The following is a 17,088-nucleotide window of genomic DNA, read 5'->3' as shown; positions in this document are numbered from 1 at the left end:
ACACACACACACAGAGAGGCAGAGACACAGGCAGAGGGAGAAGCAGGCTCCATGCAGGGAGCCCGACGTGGGACTCAATCCTGGGACTCCAGGATCATGTCCTGGGCTGAAGGTGGCGCCAAACCGCTGAGCCACCCGGGCTGCCCTAAATTTGACTAAAATTTAAAGTACTTAGGAAAGCATCTGGCCTGTAAATTTTTGGTGAAAATGAACTATAGTAATTAAATTTGATGATGAGGAAAAGTGTATTAAGTAATGAATACTACTAGTTCCCAAACTTTAGTCCTGAATAGATACACCAAATGTTAAGAGCATAGAGCCCTGGAATATGTAAAAACCTTGATAATAGTAGTCTGATATTAGTTCTAGAATCCAGATTTTTAACAAGCTCCCCCAGGTGTTATTAATGTCACTCAGTGCCAAATTCTACCAGTAGCACTTGGAGCACTAACTCAAAGCTGAAAGAAAATGAGCACCGTATCTGCTATCTCTTAGATAGAAAGGTTGTACTGCAGTCTACTTTCCTGTGTTGCTTCTCTTCATTGACTTTCTGAACATTCTCCCTTCATCCTTGGAAATTTTATCACCTTGCTCTGCTTTTTACCTCATGTTAACCTGTGAAGAATCTGTTCCTAAATTCCTTTCCCCAATTTCACTGCTGCATCTTGCAGAATATTTAATTATTGATAACTTTCCATTGTCTGACACATTGAAGCACCCTTTTACCTCAGAAATAGTCTTTTGCTGTTGAGTAATCTCTTTTTTTAAAAAATTATTTATTAGAGATAATAAAGATAGAACATGAGCAGGGAGGAGAGGGAGAAGCAGTGTCCTCACTGAGCAGACAGCCCTGTACGGGGTTCTCATTTACTCTTTATCTAGTCAGTGCAGAAGTCGCTGAGATGAGACACTGAAAGAATATTAGTGGAACTCTGGCCATCGATCAACCTTAAGTTTAGAGAGCTGGGATTTTATGCTTTTGTTGAGTATCCAGCTGTTGTATTCAGTGTGACTAATTCCTTTATTGGTTTTTCTAGTATTAGACCCTGTGTAAGTTCTTTTGGTTACAATTATTACAATACTTATTCTTTTTTTTTCCTGTATCTGTTTAGCGATGAAGTGACATGAAATGGGGTTACACACAATGGTACATTGCTGGCCTTGTGTGATTTATTCATCAGTTTGGCCTCTCAGATCCTTATCCTTTTCATTTCCAATCCAATGACCTTCATCTACCTCCCCATCAGATCCAGTCTTCATATTATTGCTATCATCTTAACTGTGCTGAAAAAATAAGTAGTACTAAGGCTATTCCTTAAGTTCTGACCATAGTGTTTTGTCAATCTATATCTTTTTTTTTAATTTTTATTTATTTATTTATTTATTTATTTATTTATTTTTTTACGTTTTTTTTTTTTTTTTTTTTTTATTCATGATAGTCACACATAGAGATCGAGAGAGAGAGAGGCAGAGGGAGAAGCAGGCTCCATGCACCGGGAGCCCGACATGGGATTCGATCCCGGGTCTCCAGGATAGCGCCCTGGGCCAAAGGCAGGTGCCAAACCGCTGCGCCACCCAGGGATCCCTATCAATCCATATCTTTTGCTAAGTTACTCTTGTGCATATTTGAATTTTATAGGAAACTCCAGGGCCCCCATATTCTTCCTTTCTTTCAGCTACATTTTGTTTCATACCCTTCCTTGCCTAGTTTCGATACCATGTTCTAGCCCTTCTTTGGATCATAGATCTACCAATATCCTCAATTCCCTTGTCCTTCAAATACACACCTTTGGTTAAAATTCCATCCATGTATTAGTCTAAGTTTTCACTTCTCTAAGCCTTGACTCAATACCACTGGAGAAAATTATACAGCAGTGCAGATTGTTGCCATTAAAAAATACTGGTCTCCACTTGTGTCTTATTCTCTTGTATAGTCAAGTCTCCAATCCTCCTCTATGACTATTCTAAACCTTCTGCACTTTCCTCAAATATTGAACCCCAGTTTTCTAACCTCACTGTTGGCATTTTGAGCTAGATAATTCTTTGTTGTGAGAGTCTATCTTGTGCATTGTACACTGTTTAGCAGTATCTTTGGCCAAAACTCATCAGATGCCTCTCGTTGTAGCAACCAAAACATCTCCAGTTATTAGTAAATGTTGCCTAGATGTTGTTTGCCTAGATGGGGCAAAATTCCCCTTCATTTGAGAAATGCTGGTCCAATCCCACTATCTTTACCCCTGTTATTAGACACCATCTTGTCTCCGGAGCATAATTACAAACTCCCACATGGCTACATCCTTGTCTTCTTGACACCAGGCCTCTGAAGAGTCCTGCATCTGTGGCCATGCTCTTATTAAGATTGTTTGCTCTTCTGAGTTCTGATTCCCCTCCCTCCACTTCCCCACGAACATCCTAGTATCTTCACGTTCCTTCCATTAATTGAAACAAAACAAAGCTCCTCTTAACTCAAGTTACCCAGAAGCCAGCCTCGATTAGAATAGTTTAACTGCTCATTCCTCATTTCATTGCAGCCTGATTTCCAGCCCCACCTTCTGCAGGAACTGCTCTCAGCAAGGTCCTCAGTGACCCTTTGAGCAATCCACAAGACATTTACCAGTCCTTACATTGATGGAGGGCAGCACTTGACCCTTTTGTCTAATGCTTTCTTCCAGAAGGAATCTCATCCCATTTTGTAACATCTTGTTTTTCTTAAGCTCCTTTTTTGTTTGTGGCTTCCTCTTAGTTTTGTTTATGGGATACTGTTCATACTTTTTAGGATTCTCTACATAGGTGAATGGTTTTCTCTAGGAAGCTGTGCTGATTGCTTCACATATCGTCTACTTGCTAGAGATAAAATTATTCTCTAGCCCTGTGTGTTTAATTTTTCACTAGCTTGTTTTTCAGAATTATAAATTCAATTAGAAGTTTCTCAGATTCTCAAACTTAAGTGTTGGTAATATTCCACATTTCACAAAGTCTTGTTGGAAGCAGTTGTCCTCCATCTGCTAAGGTTTCAGCCTCTGACGAGTATATGGTTTGCCTAGTTCCCTAAACCTGGTGTAATCTTTCACCTATTTTCTATCACACCCCCGAAGCAAATAAAATTCCAAAACACTTGAGTTTTATCTTAATATCTCTCAACTGAGGGATCTGAAGTCTTCCCAGAGCTTACTGCAGTCTTGATATGTGAGGGAGATTTATTGAATGTTATATAAACTAATGGATAAATGACGATGACTTGTTATTACTAACTTGAGCATTGTATTTTGTATTGCTCTATGCTTTCTTCACAGCTAATTATCCCCAAGTTAGTGACCTTAAATAATAAAAATTCACCATGTCACAGTTTTGTGAGACAGAAGTCTAGGCACAGGACAGCCAGTTGGCTTTGATTCACGGTCTTTAATTTGATTATAGTCAAGCTGTTCTCTGTAGGCTGAGGCCACAGTCTCACCTGAATCATCCAAGTGCAAATGGATCTGCTCCCAAATTTATGCAAGTAGTTGTTGGCAAACCTTAATCCCTTTCTATGTGGATTTATTCACTGAGCTGCCTCACAGCATGGCATTCAGGACTGAAGGCAGTTTTCTTTTTGTAATTTGATTTTACAAGTAACATCCCATTGCTTGTGTCTTACTCTCTTCATTCAAAGCAAGTCAATATATCCAAACCAGATGCAAGAGGAGGGGATTATGTGAGATTGTAAATACTAAGAGGTGGTAAAATTGTTAGTGGGTCTCTTTTAGAAGTTGTCTGCCAGAAACATATATTTGTTACTAAGTTAGAAAATACCCATCACGATGGCCCTCCTAGCTTCTTGTGATATGTGAAGTCTGAGTCTTCTCTATTAGCAGTCATTATCCAACCACACTATAATTTTTTAGTTAAATCAATGGAGGCACAACTTAATTTATATGAAAACTAGTCCTTAGTACTTGAGTTTATCAGGTAATCTATATGACAAATGACGGAGTTGATCAGAAACATTCGAATAGTTCTCAAATCAGTGATAAAGGAGCTAACTAGCCAAAACCAACAGCCTCTCAATTACCCCTCATCATTCTGAAGAAAATTTCAGATATCCTGTTACTTCATCTATAAATACCTCAATATGTAAATGCACAAAAAAGTTTGTCTTTTAAACTGTAATAATAATAACACTCCACAATATACTTAGTATCTTCAGATGTCCAGCAGTTGTTCACTTTTCTCCAGTCCTGCTATATATTCTTTCTGTTTCCCGTTTGTTTGAAACATTGTATCTTTCAGTGTACTTTTCATTCTCTTTCAAAATTGTCCACAAATAATCATGAGTTTGTATGTCTGTTTTTTAATCTACATTTTTTCTCTCTCTTTTTTTTTTTTAAATTTAAATGGAGTAAATTGTCCCTTTAGAAATGCCCAAAGTGTGGGTTTTACTCATTACAACCTTGTGGTTTCACTTAACAAGTCTGCTGGTCTCCTATATATCTTGAAAATTAATAGGAAATTAATAGTAAGATACAGAGGTTTGTTCAGATTTGGACTGAAAAAAAATAGATGATTTTTTTCATAGCTGATATATACTTCTCCCAGGAAGTATGTAAATCTGGTCTTTTGTATTTCAGTGGCTAGAGCCATTATTAAATAAAAGTTGCAAAATGATACAAAGTAAAATTCAAGAATGTGGAATTGTGTCTTCTGTTCTAGAGGGTATCAATGGGGTTTCTTAAAGGTTATAGATAGAGTCATGGTTTTAAAATATATTTGATATGATTCAATCCATAGCAGTCATAGTTTTACTAATACTCAAATGGTCCAGTTTTGACTGTTTGTAAGAAGCCTCTTCAAGTTAGCTTGAATCCTTTTCTCATTATGCTAATAGTCTGATAACTTTCCTGCTCTCTGGTGTGACATGATATTCTATATTCATCTTGACCTCTCGACTCATTTCCTGACCATACCTGGAACCAACCAGTTCTCTGGATGGCTGCTGCTAAACTAGTCATTATTTCCAGTTTTTAGTTTGTTGAACAGAGGTTGGAAACACAGTTTCCTGCATTTGTTAAAAATAAAACACATCCTGAATTCTTATTGATGTTTCCAATTGATATTAGAATTGGGGTTGCAGGATTTTTAAAAAAATGTGTTTTATCTCTGTCACCTGTCTCTAGTGGTGAAACTTAGAATTTTTTTTACATAATTCCAACATAACACATTTGCTTTATTTCATTGTAATTGATTCCTGAAAATAATGTAAAGTATTCTTTCCTCTACTGTCTCTAGGGTATATCCTATTGATGATGTATAATCAAATGTATTTTCCAGTCATTTGGAATAGTACTTCTAACTGATAATGGCACTATCTAGATACACAAAATCATTTGACTTATTTTTAGATATTGCTTTTTTTAAAAGGAATTTGTTTTCTAATTTTATATGAACTTTTATCAAAATAAAATCTACAAAGCAAATTATACTAGAAAAAGTCTAAATTTTGTCTCTGTCTTCTGTACCCTGTTGCCTCCCTCTTCTCTGGGTAACTAGTTTTTAGAAGTTTATGGTTTATTCCTTACACTGTTTATCAGTGTCTGTATAATGGATATTGTTTTGCATTTATAAAGATTTTTCTCCTGTCCTCCCTTGATGACTATTTAAGTATTCTTGTGAATTACCTGTTTATTAATATTAATTTAAAGTCTTTTGGCTCTTGTCTACTGGGTTTGTCTTCTGGGCAGTATGGAAAATAACTAGTGTCATCTTCCTCCTACCTCTGCCTTCAGTGTTGTTTCATTAACTATCAGGTAACATCTATAAAATGGCAGCAAACCGTTTTTATATTCTCTCTCATTCATATGTGATTACATACTATATTGTTTCCCTCAAAACAATCATTTATTCTTAGGATCTGTAAGTAAATGGTTGTTTAATTTGAAGAAGACTTATGTTGATATTTTGCAGGTCATTTTGTTTCTCTGAAACTAATGTTCCAGGAGATTTCCCAGGTGGGAGGGTTCCTTGACACATTATTCCAAGTTCTTGCATGTGAATAAAATTATTCTGTGGCTAAAAATGTACAGGTTTGATTTTGACTCAGTGAAAACACTGGTTCAAACCTTTCTTCTTGAACATCTTAAATATGACTGGATTGTCTTAATTTCGTGAGGTGTGTGGATGAAGTGTGGTTAAAATCTGGTCTCTTGGGATCCTTGGGTGGCGCAGCGGTTTGGCGCCTGCCTTTGGCCCAGGGCGCGATCCTGGAGACCCGGGATCGAATCCCACGTTGGGCTCCCGGTGCATGGAGCCTGCTTCTCCCTCTGCTGGTGTCTCTGCCTCTCTCTCTCTCTCTCTCTGTTTGACTATCATAAATAAATAAAAATTAAAAAAAAAAAATCTGGTCTCTTTACCTGGGTACTGAGTGAAATTTTTTTCTTTAAAGTCCAGTTGTACTAGATTTTCTTAGTGTTGGCCCTTTTGGGTTAATATTCCTATGTACACAATGTGTTCCTTTATAGTATAATTTCACATCTTTTTATTTCATGAAATTGTCATGGCATTATTGTTTATTTTTCCATTCCATTGCTTTAGTTTTCTTTGAACAATATTCCTATTTGTTTGCCCATCCTTATAGGTATTACTTTCTCTTGGTTTAAAAAAAAATTATTTTTAATTTTTTTAAAATTTTTTTTAAATTTAAGCTTTTCATGTTTCAGATTTTAAACAATTTTTTTTTAAATTTTTTATTTATTTATGATAGTCACACAGAGAGAGAGAGAGAGGCAGAGACACAGGCAGAGGGAGAAGCAGGCTCCATGCACCGGGAGCCTAACGTGGGATTCGATCCCGGGTCTCCAGGATCGCGCCCTGGGCCAAAGGCAGGCGCCAAACCACTGCGCCACCCAGGGATCCCTGTTTCAGATTTTATACTTCTCTTCAGGTATTATCTGTGATACTTTCTTTGCTATTCTTACTAATTTACCCTTCATTTCTGAAACATTTTCTCATTTTCCTAATTTCTTGTTCTAATCACCTTGTTTCTGATTTATTCAGAGTCTGACTTGTATAGTTCTTTAATTTTGTTTTAGCTTATTATTAAATGTTGGGTTAGTGGGGCACCTGGGTGGCTCAGTGGTTGAGTGTTTGCCTTTGGCTCAGGTCATGATCCCAGGGTCCTGGGATTGAGTTCCACATCAGGCTCCCCACAGGGGATCTGCTTCTCCCTCTACCTATGTCTTGCCTCTCTCTGTATGCCTCTCATGAATAAACTATTGTTTTTTTTTTTTTTTTTTTAATAAATGTTGGATTGCATCTTTCTCTTGTTTTGTAAGTGTCTTTCATATGTGCGCGTGTGTATTGCTTGTAGGGGCATTATTTGGCTATTTGTTTGAGTGTGCATGCCCACAAGAACTAGGGGATGGGGTTGGAGGGGCAGAGGTAGAGAGAGAGAATCTTAAGCAGGCCCTATGGCCAGTGCAGGGCCTGATGTGGGGCTACGTCTACAATCTCTGAGATCATGACTTGAGCTGAAATCAAGAGTTGGGTACTTAACTGACTAAGCCACCTGGACATCCTATTCTTTTATTTCTTACAAGATTTGAGGTCTTCCCTTGTTGCTACTTTTTAAGTAAGAGTGGTTTTTTGTTTTTTTGTTTTTTTAAATCTGATTTTTAGGAGAAAAGGGTGAGTCAATAATTTTTAAAGCTTAATGTCATGTGCTTCTTATTCACTTATTTAGGAGAAGATGGAAGATATGGCCATGCTCTTTCTAAGCTTCCATCTCTGCTACCTTTCTCCTTTACCTGGATCTTCTCTAAAACTCCTAATTCATCTCTATCATTCTCTGGTGGATGCTTTGACTTAGAAGATGCTTTCTTAGTTTGGGCCCAGACTCCTACTAATCCCCAGCAGAGTTAAAACCTTCATGCGCCTCATTTGTTTTCAATTTTGAGTTGGAAGGCCTCTTTCAGTTTTTGCTGTTCTTTCCAGAATGGCCTGCTGACCTATCCAGAGAGTACCTGATGATAATTTTGTACTACTTTCTTTGGACTCCTTTTTTTCCCTCCAGTTTGGACTGTACAGTATCTTAAATGATGGAGGTCTTTATAGTTGCTGGCAGTTTATCCCTACCCACTAATAATGGCATTCTGATGATAATATCTACAGATTTTGGTTTTGAAATTTTTTCTTTTACTATTTTTATGGAGAGATCTACAGTGACTTCAAGATTAAAACAATATCTTCCGAGAATCTTTTTCCTTTTATTCTTTATATGTGCTCTGCTTGATATTTCTAATTTTTAAGCACTTAAATTTCTCTCTGAATTTTAAGTATCTAATTGATCTATAAACATACATGATAACTTTGGAACTTTAAAGAATTAGGCTTGATTTGAAGTTATGGATTTAATTTGTATAATAAATGCTAATGTTCAAAAAAGAGAAGTCCACTGATGGGGTGCCTGGGTGGCAGTCTTTTAAGTGTGAGGTCATGAGCTCACAGGTAGTGAGATCACAACCTAGGTCAGGCTCCATGCTCAGGATGCAGTTTGCTTGAGATTCTTTCTCCCTCTGCCCTTCCTGCTAGTGCACGCTCTCTATCTCAAATAAATAAATAAATCTTTAAAAAAAAGTACCACTTTTTCTTAAGAACCTCTTAATTTAAATCTAAGAATTAATGTAGAATTAAAAAATTAACTTTGTAATTTTATAGAATCTTGGTTGACTTGGAAGATGTGATTCATACATGCAAAATCAATCCTGGCTTCTAAATTTGCCTAAAAACTGTTAATCCACAGAAAGACTTAGCAAAATGTTTTCTCTCAAACAGCGACAACACTAACAATTAGAGTGCCTTTTATGTGCCAGAGACTGTGCTATGTACCTTAATTCTTTTTTTTTTTAAGATTTTATTATATTTTTTATTAATTAGAGACACAGAGAGAGAGAGGCATAGAGACACAGGCAGAGGGAGAAGCAGACTCTATGCAGGGAGCCTGACGTGGGACTCGATCCCAGGCCTCCGGGATCACGCCCTGGGCTGAAGGCGGTGCTAAACCGCTGAGCCACCCGGGCTGCCCTGTACCTTAATTCTTTAAAATAATCTACCCCTCCAAGATCTATAAAGAACTTATTAAACTCAACACCAAAGAAACAAACAATCCAATCATGAAATGGGCAAAAGACATGAAGAGAAATCTCACAGAGGAAGACATAGACATGGCCAACATGCATATGAGAAAATGCTCTGCATCACTTGCCATCAGGGAAATACAAATCAAAACCACAATGAGATACCACCTCACACCAGTGAGAATGGGGAAAATTAACAAGGCAGGAAACAACCAATGTTGGAGAGGATGCGGTGAAAAGGGAACCCTCTTACACTGTTGGTGGGAATGTGAACTGGTGCAGCCACTGTGGAAAACTGTGTGGAGGTTCCTCAAAGAGTTAAAAATAGACCTGCCCTACGACCCAGCAATTGCACTGTTGGGGATTTACCCCAAAGAGACAGATGCAATGAAACGCCAGGACACCTGCACCCCGATGTTTATAGCAGCAATGGCCACGATAGCCAAACTGTGGAAGGAGCCTCGGTGTCCAACGAAAGATGAGTGGATAAAGAAGATGTGGTTTATGTATACAATGGAATATTACTCAGCTATTAGAAATGACAAATACCCACCATTTGCTTCAACGTGGATGGAACTGGAGGGTATTATGCTGAGTGAAGTAAGTCAGTCAGAGAAGGACAAACATTATATGTTCTCATTCATTTGGGGAATATAAATAATAGTGAAAGGGAATAGAAGGGAAGGGAGAAGAAATGGGTGGGAAATATCAGAAAGGGAGACAGAACATAAAGACTGCTAACTCTGGGAAACGAACTAGGGGTGGTAGAAGGGGAGGAGGGCGGGGGGTGGGAGTGAATGGGTGACGGGCACTGGGGGTTATTCTGTATGTTAGTAAATTGAACACCAATAAAAAATAAATAAAAAAAATAATCTACCCCTTTTATTTTATAAATAGAAATAGAAAAACTCTGTGGTTTAATGGTTGGCCTGAGATCATACAACTAATGAGTGAAGGTGCTAATTGATTCATTATGGTTTGTACTTAATATTCTTCTAAGAAAAGGTAAAAGAACCAAACAGCAGATGTTTAAGAGTTTATACTTAAAGTCAGGAAGAAGTCCCCTTGGGTAAGAAATTACTTAGTTTTATATATTTTTCTGCCCCAAAAGGGCAAATCTATCTTGTCATTGTTCAGTCCATAACTTAGAAACACAAAACACCACATTTTCTAATTTAATTAATTAATTAATTAATTTATTAATTACCTCTCAGAGCTTTTGTCTCACTTTGAAAATAACACACAAAATGGCTGAAGTCACCAGTATTGAAATCCAGACACCTACTGGGCAGAGCAATGCAGGTGTAGAGCTGCTCAGTACACGATGGGAAGATTGTTTTATTGGAATGAAAAGAAAAAATGATTCTCATTGAGACTATGGGAAGATATTGAACATGCTTCGTGTAGTTATCAGTATTTTGAAACACACTTGAGGGGGTGAACTGAATATCTAAACTCTAATGATGCACACCAAATACATGAAAGAGGTTGATTACAAAGTAAAAATAAAGAACTAAGTAAGGGACACCCTTCCCACCCTCCATACACATGAACATTTCACTCATACTTGAATTTGAAAGCTTTATTATCAGGCGTATTACATTCCTTCTTTGATCTCTTAAGGAGTCTGAAGTATTTCATAGACCATACCTACTTTAAAGATAGAACTCTCCAGATATACATGAGACAGTAATGGAAGAGTCTCTTCTTGTTTTCTAGCTCAACAAATGATAATAATAGTTAATGATGTATATACTGTGCTGAGTAGTAAGGGATGTATAAGTAGAAGATATGGATTCTTCATTAGTCTTTAATCACCTAATTTACTTACTAAATAATACGTAAGTGTCAAGGTTGAGCCACTGGATATAGAGAGTTGAACTAAACAAATATGGTTTCTTCAAGGGTTATCTGGAATATACTGTCCAGTGGGGGATAACACAGTAAGTGAATACAAAAAGATGTTTAGTTACAAATGGTGATAACTATTCTAAGCAAAAAGTAAAGTATGCTAATGTGTGAGAAAGTCCCAGAAAATCATTTAGGTTGCAGAAGGAGGTTAGTGAGCTAGAATCTCTTAGAAGATAGGACATTGAGGAGGCGGGGCAAGATGGCGGAAGAGTAGGGTCCCCAAGTCACCTGTACCCATCAAATTACCTAAATAACCTTCAAATCATCCTGAAAATCTACGAATTCGGCTTGAGATTTAAAGAGGGAACAGCTGGAATGCTGCAGTGAGAAGAGTTCATGCTTCTATCAAGCCTGTAGGTGTCTTGTCATGTAACTTTTAAAGTTGAATATAGTAATTCGTGGATAAAAAAAAAAAGATAGGACATTTAGTTAAACCTTAGAAGTGTAATCAGGAGTTAGCAGAAAGAAAACTGGGAGGAATAGTGTGTAAAAGGCATTCAAAGAGCTTTGTTGAGTGGGCTCAAATAAGACTCCTGTGATTGAAGTGGAGGTGAAGTGTTGGGACATGGGGACAGGCTCTATGAAGGTTACTACTACTACTACTACTACTACTACTACTACTACTACTACTACTACTAGTGCTGCTTTTATTATTACTTATATTTTGTCCTAAGAGCAAAATGAACTGATAGAAAACTTGAGCCAGAAATGACAAAAATCAGTTATATCTATAAAAAGATTATGTTAGCTTTTTCTTCTTAAAGTAAAATTCAGTAGAAGATGATATGTAGTATTTAATGTTTCCTTACATCACATTTACTCCTACAAGCATGGGTCTTTTTAACCCATTTTTCATTCATATAATAAAAGAAATGAAGTTCTTAAAGAACGCTTATCTTATATTTGCAACAAACAGGGGCTATAGAGGATTTTCGTGTATTTGCTTATCTATTCCTTCCTGTTTCCTGGAGCACATAATTTAATTATTGTTCTGTGTAACCACCAATGACCAGCAGGATATAACTGAGCCACATTTGTTTTCCTGAGTGTAGGGCATACTTTGGCTTTGTTGAGGCTATCTGTGATACCTAGTTTATTTTGACTGATGCCCTCAAGGTTGTGTCCAGTGAGTTTATGGATCTGTGCTTTTTCTTAAAGACCTAACTAGATCCAGTGTATGACATACTAGTTAAACAAAACATCAAAAATAGCAAATGAAATAAGGAGAGCAGAAATGAAAGAAACAGAACAAATTAAGTCATTGGAACATGGTAAGACTCATTCAAAATGGGGTTATTTTATGCTGATTTTGACACATATTTTGCTTTAAAGATAAAGGATTTTTTCATTTTTTGAAGTTGAACACAGTGAAGTACAGTGAATTAACATTGTAAACACTGCTATGGGGCCTCTGAACAATACCAACACAATTAATTCATTTAGAGTATGTGGTTTTGGTGTATATACAAGACTACAGAAACTCGTTGAAGACCATCCAGTTAATTTCTTTGAGTTTATTTGGGATGTTAGCCAGATTTCCTGATCAGTTTTCCAGAGGTAAAAAAAAAAAAAAAAGTTCAAAATTATTGGACCACCTAGTTTCTTGGGATGGTATTAATTATATTCATGCTGTATTTAATAAAATTAACAGTGTATAATTACAACTGCTTGTCATAGTTTCAGAGTGATTATTAATGAGGGACTAAGTATGATCCTCCTTAAATACCACTTTGTGTACTTTATATACATATCTATGTCTTTTCTATCTGTGTGTTTTTGAGTCACAGGCACATAATGAAATATTACCCTTTCTCGAGGAACCAGATGGTTAATTTGGAAAAATGCTTTTCTGCATTCTTGTCCACTTAAGAATGAGGTCATTGTTCACAAGTTCTAGACAACTGTTCTCCTGAGTTAAAAACAAACCTAAAGAATACACTCAACATTTACTTTGGGACGTATATTTGTAAAAGTCAGCTCTTATTCAGGAAATTAATTGATTTTACATACATACATGGTAAACATGTTTGGGAGGAAAGTCTCTATAAAAGCTGAAAAGAGGTTCTGTTTGGAGGGTAGGTTATAATTTCTATCCTTCATCAGTAGATTTTGATGAATATATATTGACTAGTTGTCTTATGTTAATTAAAGTGAGATCTAGTTTTTGGGCTTATTTACTGTGATTTCACTTCACTTTATTGATTTTTTTGGTTCCAAATATAGGGTACATGTTTTTAAAATATTTTATACTTTAAATTATTGTGTCTCCAAAAATGAGTTTGGAGATGTATTTTCTTTCAACTATTTGCATACAGTATAACTCTATTTTTTAACACTATAAAGTAGTTTATTCTATTGTTCTGGTGGCTTTAGCTAAATAATAACTCCAGGTTTTTTGTTGTTCCAGGGAAACTGAACCGAATATATCCATTTGAGCTTGTGGTCCCAATAAACTATCCATGGCATCTTGTTGCCAAAGCCTGGAAGTACTTGCCTGCTTAAGTTCAAATCTCTTTCTCTTAGATTGATATTCTATCATTTCAGTGACTGTTTGCTGCTTGTGAGTCAAAGTCGTCACAGCTTGACCAGTTATTTGATCTCTTTCACAGTCTATACTGAACCTTTGACTTGCTATGTTTTCTCTCATAGTCAAATATATCTTGCTCATTTCTTAAAATTCTGTAGTTTTCCCTTTTTCATTCATCATTCTGTTTAATTATATTTCCACCTCTACTAGGCAGCTTTAGATTTCGTTTGACGCTCGGTTTAATACTACTCTTTTCATGAAGTTGTCCCCATTTTTCTGGTTCTTGGACTACCTAAACTACTCATCAGCAGTGGTGTCATTGTGCATGTTCTGTCTTTTATTGTTATGATCTTATACCCATCTCTTTCACCATTTCTTTTATCACTGATCCTTGCACCAGACTGTATATATGGTGAGAGTCCGTGTACATCAATGCAGTTAATGGTGATAGGATGATGAACAAGCAAGCTTCTGGAAAACCTCTCCACCTGGATGTCAGCCAAATATATTTCTGGAGATAAAGAGGTAGCTGCTGAGAATCCATCAATCATGTGAACTGTTGAGAGGAGCTTAAAACACAAAGTAAACCCAAGAAGTTGTAATTGATTTCCCAGCCAGAAGACAACTATTTTCACAAAAGAAGGGAAGGGAAGGGCAAAGAGCAGATGTTGGAGAGATGAAATGAAATGGAGTCAGCAAGAGTGATGAAGTTGAAGTTGGTGTCCAGTGGCCTTCCGTCAGGAAAGGAGAGAGAGTGGGTGTGTGATAAAGAAATGAACTATGCAGAGGGGACTCTGAAATGGGGTGAAGAAATAGGTCCATAAGCAACACTTGAAGGTTTGTTTTTTAGAATCTAAAATAGGATTCTATATCAAGTTACAAATCTACCTTTATTTTCTGGACAACAGCTTAAAAAATACCCTGAAGTGTTCACACCCTTCTGAAATAAGCTACATGATAGTATTTTAGTTACTTTTGCCTAAAATTTAATTTGTCTTTAATATTACGAAAGCATTTTGAACTTATACACTAAATAATGTATAATCAGTAGCTTACTAATATACGATTTGTAATGAAAAATTGTATGAGATGGAAATTATATTTTCTGCATAAATATGGAATTATATTTCTTGCTAGGGAGGAAAATACTTTTTTTTTTTTTTTTGCTTACTATGTAGGATTTGAACAATTACAGTGGTAGCATTTGGATTGTACAAGTGTTGGTATAGTATTAAATATACCCTGAAAATTAATCTAGTGGGTAGTCCTCTGTGATAGAACATGTGAAATCACTAAGCTGCTCATACATGATTGTAGCTGATAATGGTTTCTTATGGTGTATTTCCTATCTAATTTAAAATTAAAGACAGTATAAAAGCAAGATATAGAGTTTATTGAGCTGAAAATCTGAGTTTTAATATATACTTCCTCTTATCTACTCATTTTGGTTATAGACTTGTCACATTTTTGTTATGATAAAAATATTAAAATGCTTGATATAAAGCAATTTTAGTATTTCCCTTGTAGAAAGAATGACCATAGTAAAGCTTTAAAGTTGCTAGAATATTACTGCTTTTGGTATCAGTTATTGATTCACAAATAAATGCTGAATACCCAAAACTAAAACTCTCCATCTAATGCAGGCTTTTGCAATAGCTATGCTTTTGACTTACTGTATAGATAATTTTTTATCTTAGGGGTTGGCTGGTAGTGTGCATCGTAGAATATTTGTTGGCATCCCTGTCCTCTATCCACTAGGTGCCAGTAGTAGTTTCCTGTCCCAAATGTGACAATTGAAAATGTGTCCTGACATTGCTGACTTTCCTCTGGGAACAAAGTTGCCCAGAGTTACAAACTGCTAATACAACGTGTTACGTTTCATAAATGCTCAAATTTTGCAGTGGTTTGGGAGTAAAGCCATATATATTGTATTTATAATTTCTAATGAATGTATAGCTAAATGTAATGAACTATAGTCTTTAGTAGACTATTTTAATTATCTATAAAACTGATTTAAAACTTCTTGTTGGTGTTGGTTCTATTTAAATCTATGGTATTTTGACTAGAATATAACTTGTACATACTTCATTGGTGCATAATTATATAGAAAATGGGCTCTAATTATTCTTCTGTATGTGTCTGTATTACTTAGAAAAAGTTAAATTTTGTAAAAGTAAATTAGATACTATAAATTTGGTTAAGAATTTGGAAAAATACCAGTTGAAGTAATTCTTTAATTTTACTCATGTATATTTGCCATAGTGATAGATTTAATCAATATATGCGTAATTTATTGTAGATGATACGGAAAGGCATGGCTTCAGTAAAATAAAAATTAAATTTTTATTTAAGTTAAAATTTAACTTTAAGTTAAATTTTATTCAGTAGAATAAAGTTAAAATTGTCTTCTGATCGCTAGCTAGATGGAAGCAGATTCTTGAGTAAATATATCTACTGAAAATGACAGTGGGCTTTTAAAGTGGGTTTAAATCCTCCAACTTCTTGCCACTTCCAAGTGGGTTCCCTGAACCAGTTTTAGCAAACTCAGCAGGAATCTTGTTGGAAATGCAGATTCTCTATCTCCAACGTACATCTAATGGAATAAAAGTCTATTTTTAACAAGATTCCTGGGGATTCTTAAGCATATTGAAATAGGAGAAACATAAGTCTAAATTTGGTTTCATCTTCCCTGTATGATGTAAGCTCCTCAAGGACAGAAACTTTGTGTAGTTCATTGCTGATCTCTGTGTACAATCTAGAGTCCAGCTCAGAACCCTCAATGAATACTTACTGGTTGAATGAATGAAATGCTAATCCATCAATGGATAGGATACTCTCTTCTTGCTTTTTATATTTTTAATTAAGACAGAAGATTTCTTTATGTCATCTTGCTAGTTCTCTACTTCCAAATGTTTTATGCATTACCAGGAAAAAAATAAAGAGGTCATATTGGTCATATTACTCCATATACCCTTTGAAGATTTTTTTTTGTCATTTACAGAATGACAAAATGGGTAATATAGGATATGCCTGCCAGAAAATATTTGAGAGCTAAAGCCAGTAATTTATTACAAAATTGTCCATTACTTCTATAAAGTATAGCATTCTGTAGTGAAACTCTATGGGAAGATAAGCCTGAGCAGATATGCATTTGGTAGCTTCACCTTTTTTATAGACACAATATCCAACTTTGAATATATAATTTATATGATAAAATGGGAGCCTTGAATTTGTTGTGGTAGTGCTCAGGTTTGTAAGGATTGAGGTCTGTATATTCTGTTCTTAGAGTTTTGCATCTGATCCATAATGGCCTTCAAAGGGAATTTTAATAGAGAGGGGAATGTATAAAGATGGATTTTTATTAAGGGGATATTACCACAGTAATCACTTATACTACCATTACCAAATCCTCAGCATGTATTGAATGCAATGTCTCAAAACTCTTGACTGTTTTCCAGGATAAGAATCTAAGAATCTGCATTAAAGAACTTCTCTTAGATACTTGGTATCCCTGTCCAGGCCCCTGGAAAATGATCTAAGTTA

The 17,088-nt window shown here is 35.8% G+C and overlaps 1 protein-coding gene across 1 annotated transcript in view; it reads left to right on the top strand.

Annotated features, from left to right (window-relative positions):
- CRPPA (CDP-L-ribitol pyrophosphorylase A) overlaps positions 1 to 17,088 on the top strand; it is a gene marked incomplete at its 5' end in the record, with an annotated part of 293,261 nt that overhangs the window by 131,762 nt on the left and 144,411 nt on the right. The gene's annotated exons all lie outside the window — the stretch shown is intronic.

The sequence above is a fragment of the Canis lupus genome, chromosome 14 (genome assembly GCF_003254725.2).
Source record: "Canis lupus dingo isolate Sandy chromosome 14, ASM325472v2, whole genome shotgun sequence".
NCBI classification, from domain to species: domain Eukaryota; kingdom Metazoa; phylum Chordata; class Mammalia; order Carnivora; family Canidae; genus Canis; species Canis lupus.
This window is presented reverse-complemented; position numbering and strand designations above follow the sequence as displayed.